We start from the raw sequence: 14,984 nt of genomic DNA, 5'->3' as shown, positions 1-14,984 counted from the left end.
ATGGATGGATGGATGGATACTTGCTATTTTTTTGATTGATTGTATGTTTTATTAGTCGATTGCACAGTACAGTAGATATTCCGTACAATTGACCACTAAATGCTAACACCCGAATAAGTTTTTCAACTTGTTTAAGTCGGGGTCCACGTTAATCAATCCATGGTACAAATATATACTATCGCATAATACAATGTGTATTTCAATACATTTATATTTGTGGAAAAAACGCCAGGAGAATACAAATATATGTTTTTAAATGTCTAATGTAGTGGTTGTCCACCAGGTACCGCCTCAGAAAATGCTTGGCTCTCCAAGTACCACAATAATGACCACCATTAAAAAGCATTTATCTTTAATAATCGCTACATTAGAGTGAAAAGGAGAGAACTGCATATGATTGGAATTTACTTTCGTGCCTCTACATGTAATTAGGAATGATGCAACGTCGTGCATTGACTTGTTTGTTTCCTCATTTGCCATTACCTTGTATTAATATTTCTTTCAAATGAACTCAACTGTTTACCCCGCTTTTCGCCCGATTGTAGCTGAGATAGGCGCCAGCGCCCCCCGTGACCCCGAAAGGGAATAAGCGGTAGGAAATGGATGGATGGATGTTTCATAACACAATGTTGCTTTTACACAGTACATCAGTGGCGGCACTGTAACATACAACCTCACCACGTAATGATGCAGAAAGACATGTACGTTCTACCGTTCTTAAAACACTAAAAAGCGTGACCAAGACGTGCCCGTTATTGATGAAAAGAGCAGATATGTGGACATACCGAGAAGCCTGCAGTCTTCGGAGTTACAAACGAGGCAACAATAAATAGACTCCCATCAACAGAGGAACGTGAACGCACCACTCCAGCCGGCGAGGATAAATCCAAGATGAACTCAAAAAGTTTCAAAACAAACACTTGAGTAAGTGTCTTGCTCCACTGTAAATGTGCTCATCGATGGCGAACGACTTTGGTCTTTATGATGAATGCGGTGACGTTTAATAGTGTCGGTAAATACGTGGCGTTGATGAAAGTCAGTCTTTGAGGGGTCCTTTTACACCAATGTGTTGCTCCTTTGTTGATTAAACTCCTTCACAGTGTCTTTTTTTTAGTGATGGAGACCAGTAGTACAGTAGAGGTGCTAACAGTCGGGTTAGCATGATGACGTCGATATGTTTCTTTTCTTTGATGTTTATTTTAGATTTTTGTTGTCCTATTGTTACCTTGTGGATATTATGCAAAAACTATAGTGTTTGGTACCATGGGTCGATAGAATATGATCAATTTCAGTGCAGTTTTGGTGGATTATAATTTTTTTTAAATACATACATATTCCCCCGCATTTTTTTTTCAAATTTAAATGTTTTGAAATGCACATTTAATCATGCAGGTTTATAATAAAAACTTGAATAAAAATCCATCCATCTATCTTCTTCCGCTTATCCGAGGTCGGGTCGCGGGGGCAGCAGCTTAAGGAGGGAGGCCTAGAATTACCTCTCCCTAGCCACTTCCTCCAGCTCCTCCTGGGGGATCCGAGGCGTTCCCAGGCCAGCCGGGAGACATAGTCTTCCCAACGTGTCCTGGGTCTTCACCGTGGCCTCCTACCGGTCGGACGTGCCCTGTTCGGGTGGCATCCTGACCAGATGTCAGAACCACCTCACCTGGCTCCTCTCGACGTGAAGGAGCAGCAGCTTTATTTTGAGCTCCTTCCGGATGGCAGAGCTTCTCACCCTATCTCTAAAGAAGAGCCCCGTCACACGGCGGAGGAAACTCATATCGGCCGCTTGTACCCATGATCTTGTCCTTCCGGTCATAACCCAAAGCTCATGACCATAGGTGAGGATGGGAACGTACAAACCCTGTTTCCATATGAGTTGGGTAGTGTTAGATGTAAATATAAATGGAATACGATGATTTGCGAATCCTTTTCAACTGTGTTACATCACCTTTTCTTTTACAACACTCAATAAAAGTTTGGGAACTGAAGAATCTAAATGTTGAAGCTTTGAAAGTGGAATTCTTTCCCATTCTTGTTTTATGTAGAGCTTCAGTCGTTCAACAGTCCGGGGTCTTCGCTGTCGTATTTTACGCTTCATAATGCACCACACATTTTCGATGGGAGACAGGTCTGGACTGCAGGCGGGCCAGGAAAGTACCCGCACTCTTTTACTACGAAGCCACGCTGTTGTAACACGTGGCTCGGCATTGTCTTGCTGAAATAAGCAGGGGCGTCCATGATAACGTTGCTTGGATGACAACATATGTTGCTCCAAAACCTGTATGTACCTTTCAGCATTAATGGTGCCTTCACAGATGTGTAAGTTACCCATGCCTTGGGCACTAATACACCCTCATACCATCACAGATGCTGGCTTTTGAACTGTGCGCCTACATGTATAACAATCCAGATGGTTATTTTCCTCTTTGTTCCGGAGGACAACATGTCCACGGTTTCCAAATATAATGGGAAATGTGGACTTGTCAGACCACAGGACACTTTTCCACTTTGCATCAGTCCATCTTAGATGAGCTCAGGCCCAGCAAAGCGGGCGGCGTTTCTGGGTGCTGTTGATAAATGGTTTTGGCTTTGCATATTAGAGTTTTAACTTGCACTTACAGATGTAGCGACCAACTGTAGTTACTGACAGTGGTTTTACGAAGTGTTCCTGAGCCCATGTGGTGATATCCTTTACACACTGATGTCGGTTTTTGGTGTAGTACCGCCTGAGGGATCAAAGGTCTGTAATATCATCGCTTACGTGCAGCGATTTCTCCAGATTCTCTGAACCTTTTGATGACTTTACTGACTGTAGATGGTGAGATGATGAGCTCAGGCCCGGCGAAGCGGGCGGCGTTTCTGGGTGCTGTTGATAAATGGGTTTGGCTTTGCATAGCAGAGTTTCAACTTGCACTTACAGATGTAGCAACCAAGTGTTTTTACTGACAGTGGTTTTACGAAGTGTTCCTGAGCCCATGTGGTGATATCCTTTACACACTGATGTCAGTCTTTGATGCAGTACCGCCTGAGGGATCAAAGGTCTGTAATATCATCGCTTACGTGCAGCGATTTCTCCAGATTTTCTGAACCTTTTGATGATTTTACGGACCGTAGATGGTAAAATTCCTAAATTCCTTGCAATAGCTCGTTGAGAAAAGTTGTTCTAAAACTGTTCGACAATTTGCTTACAAAGTGGTGACCCTCCCCCCAATATTGTTTGTGAATTACTTTGCATTTCATGAAAGCTGCTTTTATACCCAATCATGGCACCCACCTTTTCCCAATTAGCCTGCACACCTGTGGGATGTTCCATATAAGTGTTTGATGAGCATTCCTCAACTTTATCAATATTTATTGTCACCTTTCCCAACTTCTTTATCACGTTTTGCAGGCATCAAATTCTAAAGTTAATGATTATTTGCACACAGAAAAATGTTGTCTTTTTAGTATATTCAACTGAATATGGGTTAAAAATAATTTGCAAATCATTGTATTCCATTTACATTTACATCTAACAATTCCCCAATTCATATGGAAACGGGGTTTGTAGATCGACCGTTAAATTGAGAGCTTTGCCTTCCAGCTCAGCTCCTACTTCACCAAAACATATCGATACAGCGTCCGCATCACTGAAAACGTTGCACCGATCCGCCTATCGATCTCATGATCCACTCTTCCCTCACTCATGAACAAGACTCCGAGGTACTTGAACTCCTCCACATGGGGTAAGATCTCCTCCCCAACTTGGAGATGGCAGTCCACCCTTTCCCAGGGGACTCAGACTTGGAGGTGCTGATTCTCATCCCATTCGCTTCACACTTCGCTGCGAACCGATTCAGTGAGAGCTGAAGATCCTGGCCAGAGGAAGCCATCAGAACCACATCATCCACAAAAAGCAGAGACCTAATCCTGCAGCCACCACACCGGAACCCCTCAACGCCCTGACTGCGCCGGGAAATTCATAAAAGTTATGAACAGAATCAGAAACAAAGGGCAGTATTGGCGGAGTCCAACCCTCACTGGAAACGTGTATGACTCACTGCTGGCAGTGCGGACCAAGCTCTGAGACTGACCATACAGGAAGCAGACTGCCACAATCAGACAGTCCGATACCCCGTACTCTCTGAGTACTTCCCACAGGACTTACCGAGGGACACGGTCGAATGCCTTCTCCAAGTCCACAAAGCACATGTAGATTGGTTGGGCAAACTCCCATGCACCCTCAAGGACCCTGCCGAGAGTATAGAGCTGGTCCACAGTTCCATGACCAGGGCGAAAACCACACTGTTCCTCCTGAATCCGAGGTCCGACTATCCGGCGTAACCTCCTCTCCAGTACACCTGAATAGACCTTACCGGGAAGGCTGAGGAGTGTGACCCTACAAATGAATAGTTAAATTAGAAAAGTTGTGTTAGCATTTAGGAGCTAACAAGTGCAACACAGTGTATTAACGATTAGTGTTGTAGTTTCCAGCTCGATAGCAGGTTTAAAATGAAAACGCATATTATAATTATATTACAACACTCGTGTAAGCATTTAGGATAGCTTGCAATTGGCACTCTATTTGCTAGCTGGCAAATAGCCCCGCTAAATTTTAGTTACCAATTATTGTTGTAGTTCTCAGCCAGCTATTAGCGGAATCTTGCAGGTTTAAAATGAAAACTTCCATTAATAAATATATTACAAAACTATTGTTAGCATTTAAGATGGTTAGCAATCAGCAAACAGCTATTAGCGGATGCCTTGCAGGTTTAAAATGAAAACTTCCATTAATAATCATTTTACAACATTATTGTTAGCATTTAAGATAGTTAGAAATTAGCGCTGTAGTCTCCCACTAGCAATTAGCGCTGCTAGCTTCCAACTAGCGATTAGCGTGGTGAGCTAGCAAATAGCTAGTTCTTTTCCATCCATCCATCCAACTATCCATTTTCTACTGGTTGTCCCTTAGTCTTCAGTTTGCTAATTGAATAATTTTCACATAGTGTGAGCATTTGAGATCGCTAGCAATAAGTGTTCTGGTTGCCAGCTAGCAATTAGGGCCGCTAATTTCCAGCAAGCGATTAGTGCCGCTAGCTTCCAGCTAGTCTGGTAATAATTAGTGTGCTAGTTTCCAGTTAGCTATTTGTGGATACCTTGCAAGTTTAAAAAAAATCTTGGATATTACAGCAATTTTGTTGGCATTTAGAATAACGATCAATTAGTGCTTTATTTGCAAGCTACAATTTAGCGCCACTGGTTTCCAGTTAGCGATTAGCGTGGTTAGCTGACAGCTAGCAAATCACGAGCTAGTTTTCTTGCTAGCTATTAGTTAATACCTTAAAGGTTTAAAATAAAACTTTAATGAATAATTATGCTGTGTTAACATTTAAGATACAAGCAATTATTGCTGTAGTTGCCAGCTAGCAATTAGCGCTGATAGTTTCCAGCTATCAATTAGCATGTTAGCTGCCAACTAGTGATTAGCAAAACCTTGACGGTTTAAAATAAAAGTATGACTAAATATTATGACAATCGTTTAGCGTATAAGATAGTTAGCAGTTATGACTTTAGCTACCCGCTAAAAAATAGTGCCGTTAGTTTCCACCTAGCTATGTGCCAATACTTTGTTTAAAAAAAAATCTTAAATAAGTAATTGTGTTCGCATTTAAGATAGCAATCAATTAGTGCTTTAGTTGCCAGCTAGTAATTAGCGCAGCTAGCAGCCAGCTAAGGATTAGTGTGGTAGTGATTAGTGTGCTCGTTCCCAGGTAGCTATTAGCGGATACCTTACAGGTTTAAAATAAGAACTTGAACAAATATTACAACAATTGAGTTAGCATTTAAACTGCCAGCTAGCAATTAACACTACTAGTTTCCAGTTAACAATTGATTAGCATCAATCCAGTGATTAGCATGCCAGCAATTAGGATGCTAGTTTTCAGCTAGCTAATAGCAGATTATTGCAGGTTTGAAAAAAACTTTGAGTAAATAATTATACAATAACAATCATGTTAGCATTTAAGATAGCTAGCAATTTGCGCAACTCGTTTCAAGCTAGCGGTTAGCAGGGCTATCTGACAGCTAGCGATTAGCGTGTTGGTTTTCAGATAGCCAGTGGCAGTTGTATTATTTGAATAGTTAAGAATTACAAAATAACCAGTTACGTTTAGCACAAGTTTAGTTTAGTTCAAAATATATTCTCCTAACAATATTACAAGCTCCTTTGATTGATTGATTGAAACTTTTGTTATTAGATTGCACAGTACAGTACATAGTCCGTACAATTGACCACTAAATAGTAACACCCAAAAAAGTTTTTCAACATGTTTAAGTCGGAGACCAAGTTAATCAATTAATAGTAATGAATTCATGATGTTATGTTAGTGTTTTCCACTTGCTATATTAACTTTTACTGCCTATAGCTAATTCAACACAGACAGGAAGAAGCAAGCTAATGATCACTGAATTAACTCCTTGACAGGAAGGAGTACCTGTTGTTGTTTGTCGACACTCCACTGACTAAACGCTAAGTTACTGATTGTAAGTTGTTTCTTTTTATTCAACTCAATTATTTATGACGTTACTAATGACTACTAACATAATTTAACTCAATCGTTATAGCTTACCTTTCCTTTGATGCGTAAAGCTGCACCATAATGGACATATTAAACCCTTTAGCCCAGTGATTCTCAAACAGTGCAGGGTCTATCTCGTGGTATGCCAAAGGACCGCTTGATTAAAGTACAGTGTTTTATTTTCCGATATTAAAACACAGTCTTTCTGTTCAAACATTGTGTAATGTTACAGTAACCAAAAATATTAAATATATGTCCTAAATAAAACCTCTGTCTTGTTTTTGATGAATATTTAGGGCTACTATGCTACTGTATTTTATTCTTGGTCATTGTGATAGTACTGGGAGAGCAACATGTTTTCTTGAAAAAAAAAACTGGTGTAGCCACATTTTCTTTTGGAAATTTTTGCAAATGTCTGAGCCATTGTCTTCAATGGCTCAGCTGAAATTTTTGAGGTACCCGAAATGTTCCCACACTGCCGAGTTCAGCATTTTTTTTTCTCGATTGAAACAGTTCGCTGTTTTGTCCTCCTCTCATGTTTAAGCTAATTTAGCATACAAGCGTGACTCTCAATAGGTACATAGGAAGTTTGTTTTCTTTCCATGCAAGTTGAACGGAAAATAACGTATCAGCGCTATGTCCGTTTATACCAAGTCATGAGGGCTGAAATACACAGTGTAGGGACGGCGTGGCGCAGTGGGAGAGTGGCCGTGAGCAACCCGAGGGTCACTGGTTCAAATCCCACCTAGAACCAACCTCGTCACGTCCGTTGTGTCCTGAGCAAGACACTTCACCCTTGCTCCTGATGGGTGCTGGTTGGCGCCTTGCATGGCAGCTCCCTCCATCAGTGTGTGAATGTGTGTGTGAATGGGTAAATGTGGAAGTAGTGTCAAAGCGCTTTGAGTAACTTGGAGGTAGAAAAGCGCTATACAAGTACAACCCATTTATTTATTTATTGTAGTGGAGCCTGTGCGATTAAATAAGCGTGACTTTTTTAATAGGATAGGATAGACTTTATTTATCCAACAGTGGGGAAATTATTTGGTTGCCATGCAGTAACAAAAAGTCCATAAAAAGTTAAAGTAAAAACACAAGAAAACTTCAACAAACACATAGAACATAAAAGACATTAAAGGAGCACAGAGCTGATGTAACCAGCTGCCACTTCAGTGGAACCATTTCTACATACAGCTCAAGAAGTAAAACACAACGAAAAGCCCCTGGGTTTCTCCATGCATAGCGCTATGAGTCTCCAGAGAATTCACATAAATGACAAATTAAAATGAATACAAGTTATTTCTTGAATTCAACAGTGTTTCTCACATTCTTATCAAAGTGCTGGCATTGGCATTTTTTGTGGCCCCATGATGACTTTCCTTGCATCCATCCATTTTCTACCGCCTATTCCCTTTGTGGTCGCGGGGGGCGCTGGTGCCTATCTCAGCTACAATCCGGCGGAAGGCAGTGTACACCCTGGACAAGTCGCCATCTCATCGCAGGGCCAACACAGATAGACAGACAACATTCACGCTGACATTCACACACTAGGGCCAATTTAGTGTTGCCAATCAACCTATCCCCAGGTGCATGTCTTTGGAGGTGGGAGGAAGCCGGAGTACCCGGAGGGAACACATGCAGTCACGGGGAGAACATGCAAACTCCACAAAAAAATATCCCGAACCATATTTAATTTCAAAAGGACAAAGACTTGTAGTTACAACTGTTGTAGATAGCTAAAAACTAGAGTCATCTAATGATGATGTCATACTGACTGAACTGTGGAAGAAGGATTTCCAGTTCGAATTTAGGATTGTGTAGATTTTGTACATCCCACGATAGGAAAATTGTGTGTTTGCAGTGTAGATACAAAATCTTTACAAGAAATAAGGTAAAAAACACATGAAAAAATCAAAGAACACAAAGGACATAAAATACATTAAACAAGCACATAGCTCATGTAACCAGCTGTCACTTCAGCAGCACCATTTCTACATACAGCTAAAAACACACACACAAAAAACATTGTTTTTGACAGCTGATCCAGGGTGTACCCCGCCTTCCGCCCGATTGTAGCTGCGATAGGCGCCAGCACCCCCCGCGACCCCAAAAAGGGAATAAGGGGTAGAAAATGGATGGATGGATGTTTTTGGTTGTAAGTATCAAAATGTGTGAGTATATTTGAAGGCGCAGCTGTATTATTGTGGCCATTTGGCGGTTGTTGTTGACGTCAGACACTGTCACTCATTAATGTACTCTTATCACTTTTACTGCTGTCGTCAGTCAGCTGATGTTTCCTGACCTTATTCTACATTGACATTTTCCCCCATTACAAAATCCCTTAGCTTTTTCATTTAATGCCTTGCAATGATTTATTTGTATGGTAAAATTAAAACCTAGCATTTTGGTCAAAATTAAAACGTCCATCCGTCCATTTCCTATCGTTTGCCACTCTCGGGTAATAGGGCTGGTCTAAAACAATGACTTTTAAAAGATACATTATATGTATTTGTACAATCACCTCGTGGGTATGTTTCTAATATCATTTTGTTTCATTTAAAGAATGGATGGTGTTGCTGTGTACCACTAGATGGAGCCTGCATATTACCATTGGTATTGGACCACAGTTTAAGAATCAGAGGTCTAAAACAAGCAATATATATGTCAGGCTGTGAAAAACAACAAGTAATTAAATATGTATGTATGCAGATTAATCACACAATTTATTCTCAGCGTACAAGCTCTTTTACCCTAACCCCGGATGGGGTCAGTGATAAGGTCAATGCATACGTGATGAGTCAAGAGACTGCGACTGGTGTGCAAATTTCACGTAAAAAATCACCTCGACTGGATTTTAGATAACACTGTTAACAAGTTTTTAGCAAATAAATGACATGTATTTACAGTGCGTCCGGAAAGTATTCACAGAGCCTCGGTTTTTCGACATGTGTTGTTATGTTACAACCTTATTCCTCAACAGAATACATTGCATAAATAATAGAATGGATAGAATAAATGTTGTCCTCAAATTTACTCAAACAATAGCCCATAATGACAAAGTCAAAAATGTTTTTAAAAAAAATCACATGCACTCACAACCTTTGCTCAATACTTTGTTGATGCAACTTTTGCTGTAATTATAGCCTCAAGTCTTTTTGAATACGATGTCACTCGCTTGGCACACCTATCTTTGGGCAGTTTTGCCCATTCCTCATTAAAGCACCTCTCAAGCTCCATCACATTAATTGAGAAGCGTTCATGCTGGATATTTCTGTACATTGCTGCATTCATCTTAGTCTAGTCAGGGAGGTGACCAAGAACCTGCTGGTCACTCAGTCAGAGCTACAGCATTTCTCTGTGGAGAGAGGAGAACCTTCCAGAAGGACAACCATCTCTGCAGAAATGCGCCAATCAGGCCTGTATGGTATAGGGGCCAGACAGAAGCCATTTCTTAGTAAAACGTTTGCCAAAATGCACCTGAAAGACTCTCAGACCATGAAAAAGAAAATTCTCTGGTCCGATGAGACAAAGTTTGAAGTAATTGCTTGAATGCCAGACTCCATGTTTGGAGGAAACCAGTTTATCATTCATCACCAGGCCAATACCACCCTTACAGTGAAGCATGATGGTGGCAGCATCATGCTGTGGTAACGTTATTCAGCGGCAGAAACTGGGAAACTAGTCAGAATAAAGGCAAAGATAAATGCAGCAACATACAGAGAAATCGTGGATAAAAAGCAACTCTTCTAATCCAATCTGATGGAGCTTGAGAGTTGCTGCAAAGAGGAATGGGCAAAACTGCCCAAAGATAGGTGTGCCAAGCTTTTGGCATCGTATTAAAAAAAACTTGAGGCTGCAATTGCTGCCAAAGGTGCATCAATAAAGTATTGAGCAAACACTATCAAGAAAATATCTTGAATTTTGCTACAAACATGGGGGGGGGGGGGGTAGTAGCGGGGGTATATATTGTAGCGTCCCGGAAGAGTTAGGGCTGCAAGGGTTTCTGGGTATTTGTTCTGTTGTGTCTATGTTGTGTTACGGTGCGGATGTTCTCCCGAAATCTGTTTGTCATTCTTGTTTAGTGTGGATTCACAGTGTAGCGCATATTTGTAACAGTGTTAAAGTTGTTTATACGGCCACCCGCAGTGTGACCTGTATGGCTGTTGACCAAGTATGCCTTACAGTCACTTGCGTGTGTCTATCGAAGTTGCATACAACGTGACTTGGCCGGCACGCTGTTTATATGGAAAAAAAAGCAGACGCGACGACAGGTTGTAGAGGACGCTAAAGGCAGTGCCATCACGTTACACCCTCAATAATGTTGGCTGTGTGAAAATCGCGAGAAATTCGGGAGAATGGTTGCCCCGGGAGATTTTCGGGAGGGGCATTGAAATTCGGGAGTCTCTTTGAAAAATTGGGAGGGTTGGCAAGTATGATGCATCAGGACGTATGCAGGTCCGAAGCAAAAAAAGTTTTTCCGAAGGAAGTAGTCCAGAACTGCGAACTATCAAGCTGGTGGTTGCTACCATTCAAATTTCCTAACATTAGCATTATCATTTTGATTTGAGCATCGAAATTCACTCACTGGTTTAGCAGGAACAGGGAGTGAAAGCCGGGTCAATGTGGATCCTGACTGTCCTTTTGTCCGGGTCGGCTCCGTCTTTCTTTTGTTGTCTCCTCAGACATGATAGCAGTAATTGCACGTATTTTTGTTTTTTGGCGTCTTTTTTACAAACGGGGTAGGGGAGTGAAGTATGCTTTAAAGCAAGTCAGCAGATTTTTAGTTTTTTGTGTGACGACTTTGCTTAGTGCCAGTAACCCCCTCAGGCCATGACAGAGGTCAATCAATCAATCAATTAATCAATCAATGTTTATTTATAGAACACTAAATCACAAGTGTCTCAAAGGGCTGCACAAGCCACAACGACATCCTCGGTTCAGATCCCACATCAGGGCAAGGAAAAACTCAACCCAGTGGGATGACAATGAGAAACCCTGGAGAGGACCGCATATGTGGGTGACCCCCTCCTCTAGGGCGACCGGTACTATGGACGTCGAGTGGATCTAGCATAATATTGTGAACGTCCAGTCCATAGTGGATCTAACATAATAGTGAGAGTCCAGTCCATAGTGGGGCCAGCCAGCAGGGGACCAGAGATGTCCCCAACAAATGCACAGGCGATGTGTCATGCAACTAGTTGTAAGTCCATGTATCGTCCCAAAAGTTAGGAATATTTCATGAAGGTTGAAAAGTTACTTAGTGCTGCTTTAAACAAAAAACAAAACAAAAAAATTCACATAGACATTACGGGGTTTTTTAATTGATGAAGTTATTTTGGATTAAGGCTGTAACATAAGGAAATGTGGAAAAAGTGAAGCGCTGTGAATAGTTTCCAGATGCACTTTAAATAAAATCTTTAAAAATGTTCCTATGTGACATTCTAACAAGAAGATTGGATTAGTATCCAAATATCTGCATTTTTTTAAGGTTCATTTAAATCATGCAACTCAATTCAAGGGAGTGATACCTTTTATTAATCCTAATTATTACAAATTCAAAAGCGTGATTAATCTCGTTGAAAAATGTAACCATTTCACAATAATAATATATTCCTTTTACTTTAAAATGATCGCAATTTTAAGGGAGATTATTTGACACAACTTTGTGAAATAATGCTCAATACATCACACTACAGTATAGCTCTTTATTTTACAGGGTGGACAACATTTACAGACATTTAGAGATTTTTATTTTGCTTTTCCACCACTTTGCAAGTGCAAAAATATGACATAAATAGTCTTTGGTGACATACACATAAATATAACTTAAACAAAGACATTTTATTTAAATAGTTTGGCTGAATATCTCTATTTACACACATCATTCACAGTCATGCTGATGCCGCATGGAGTGCACTGGCATCTGTTATATTAAAATCTTCAAATGTAACATTCTCAAAAGGACACATCTTATAATGAAGTGTTCACACACAGACACACAAACACGCAGGTAAGGGAATGCCAAGAAATGTTCCACATCATGTCTTGTTATTTGCAATAGCGAGTCAGTGTTTTCCTATGTGGGAGGGCTTTGACGTCACATAAAGCGTGCTGCGCAAAAAAGTGTCGAAGATTTCGAGCACAAGTCAAACATCAAGGAGATAAGAAGTGATAACACAAAAACACACTGTGTGTCTGAAGATACAACATTTTTTTAAGAAGTGCGGAGATTCAGTCGGCATTTAAAAGGCCTTTTAATAAGCATCTATCACGAGACATTGATTAGCTGGATAGCAGCAGACAGAATGGCGTGTTTGACCTCAGCAAGCCTTTGAACAGATTAAACTAATGAAGCAGTTGTGACATATAGCTACTCAGTTACAGAGGACTGATAGGGCCATGGTGGGAAGCAGCAAAAATGGATGGTTACGTTACCAAAAACAAAAATACTCTTGTTTTTACGTGGAGTAAAAGGTGAACGGTTACGAGAATTGTATTTGTCTGCAAGAAAATGTTAAAGTAATTCTGTGATAATAAGTCATAATGTCGGAAAAACATTTTTTATAATAGTTTACCTTAGATGGCCACCGATGGGATGCGAGTTTTGCTCGTAATTATGACACAAAGATAGTGCAAAGGTATATGTTTTCTCGGTTTTGCAGAATTCATTTTGTTCCTAAAACAATAACTTATCCTCGTACATGAAAACTTTATTATTATGGCGCGCATGGTCCATTGTTTACAATGGGACAAAGGACCCTTTTGTATCTGTAATTGAAAATTAACCTTTCCCCCTGTTTAATGTTTTTAGTTTGTTGTTGACTTCTTTTCCACTAGGACTTTATTATTGTAAAATGACAACATTACATTTTTTACAATATGACTTCTTCTTTTTTAATACCACAATTTATTCTTGTAACAATGTCGCTTTATTGTTGTAACATTTTTTTATTTTTTTATCGACTTCATAGTTTCTTTCCAGTGTTAATATTGTCATAAGAACATGACTTTGTTCATTTTACATCACGATTTATTCTGAAATAATTTTTCTCTTAATACTATGATTTATTCTTGTAACAATGCAGCTTTATTGTTCTGAAAACAAATATTTATTTTCTTTTCCTAACACTACAACATGACTCATTTTTTATTGCAATTTTTTTTAATTAAAAGAACATTTTGGAAGTTTTTTTAATCCGAGATTTTGATTTAATCAGCCATCATACATTTTAGTAATTTTTTCAGATCAAGAAACAAAAAATATATTTTTTAAATCCCTTACTTCTGCCAGTGTAGTGATTTTGCGATTGTAATTTTTTGTTGTTGTTGTAATTTATAATTTTTATAAATATTTGTTATGAAAGTGTGTGGCAACCACATACGTGCCTTACTCTAATTGTGGTTTGGTTTGTCTATGACTGTGGAGGTTTCAGAGGCCCCTCCACATGGTGTAGTGCTGCATATGACTGCAAAGATTAGGTCAGCTTTAATAAAACTGCTGTCAAGCCCAAAGTCCTGACTTGCAGGGAGAACTTATGAATCACGTGAAAAGACTAATATTTGATATGTGCCAACAGCACGGGTGGAAATGTCAACAGTGGAGCCACAGAGAGCTGAACCATTGCTCTATTGCAACCTTTAGATTATCAGCAATAACCTAAACATTAATTTATACTGTATTATACTGTATTTATTACACATTGCACTTTAAAATTTGCGGTTTAGGTTTTTCTGTAGCATATTCTACAATTTGTTGGGCTTAGATTAAACATTTTATAAAATTAAAATGTCCAAATGAACTAAAATATACATTTTACAGCATACTTGCCAACCCTCCCGGATTTTCCGGGAGACTCCCGAAATTCAGCGCCTCTCCCGAAAACCTCCCGGGACAAATTTTCTCCCGAAAATCTACCGAAATTCAGGCGGAGCTGGAGGCCACATCCCCTCCAGCTCCATGAGAACCTGACTCAGCAATGTTGTGACCCTCTTAAACAGGAAAATACTGTCATCTACTGTACATAGAACAGAATAGAATAGAATAGAATAGAATGTAAATATATCCATCCCATCCATTTTCTACCGCTTATTCCCTTTTGGGGTCGCGGGGGGCGCTGGCGCCTATCTCAGCTACAATCGGGCGGAAGGCGGGGTACAACCTGGACAAGTCGCCAGCTCATCGCAGAGAATGTAAATATATTCTACATATATTCTACATTTAAGTGCAGTCAAGGAATATGCATTAGGGAGTCTGTTCTGAAGCCCACAGTAAAGAGACGTAACTTCATCACATCGCCTGGTTATTGACTCCAACCCAATATATTACACTGTCGACGAGCAAAATGAAGAAATACGCTTGGAAGTTCCAGAACGATTGGAAACAAGAATTTCAGTTTATCCAGGAGAGTTCGAGGGGCAAGGGGTTTGTTG

The 14,984-nt window shown here is 40.0% G+C and overlaps 1 protein-coding gene across 3 annotated transcripts in view; it reads right to left on the bottom strand.

Moving 5' to 3' along the window:
* Positions 1 to 1,154, bottom strand: part of LOC133560591 (ATP-binding cassette sub-family G member 4-like) — a 37,533-nt gene extending 36,379 nt beyond the window's left edge. The window contains exon 1 of one of the 3 annotated variants that reach the window (XM_061913273.1): positions 786 to 1,154. The gene's annotated coding sequence lies outside the window, so the exon portion shown is untranslated. The remainder of the gene's footprint in view (positions 1 to 785) is intronic. The other 2 variants (XM_061913272.1, XM_061913271.1) reach the window with 2 other exon arrangements.
* Positions 1,155 to 14,984: the final 13,830 nt, after the last annotated feature.

The sequence above is a fragment of the Nerophis ophidion genome, linkage group LG10 (genome assembly GCF_033978795.1).
Source record: "Nerophis ophidion isolate RoL-2023_Sa linkage group LG10, RoL_Noph_v1.0, whole genome shotgun sequence".
In the NCBI taxonomy this organism is placed as follows: Eukaryota; Metazoa; Chordata; class Actinopteri; order Syngnathiformes; family Syngnathidae; genus Nerophis; species Nerophis ophidion.
This window is presented reverse-complemented; position numbering and strand designations above follow the sequence as displayed.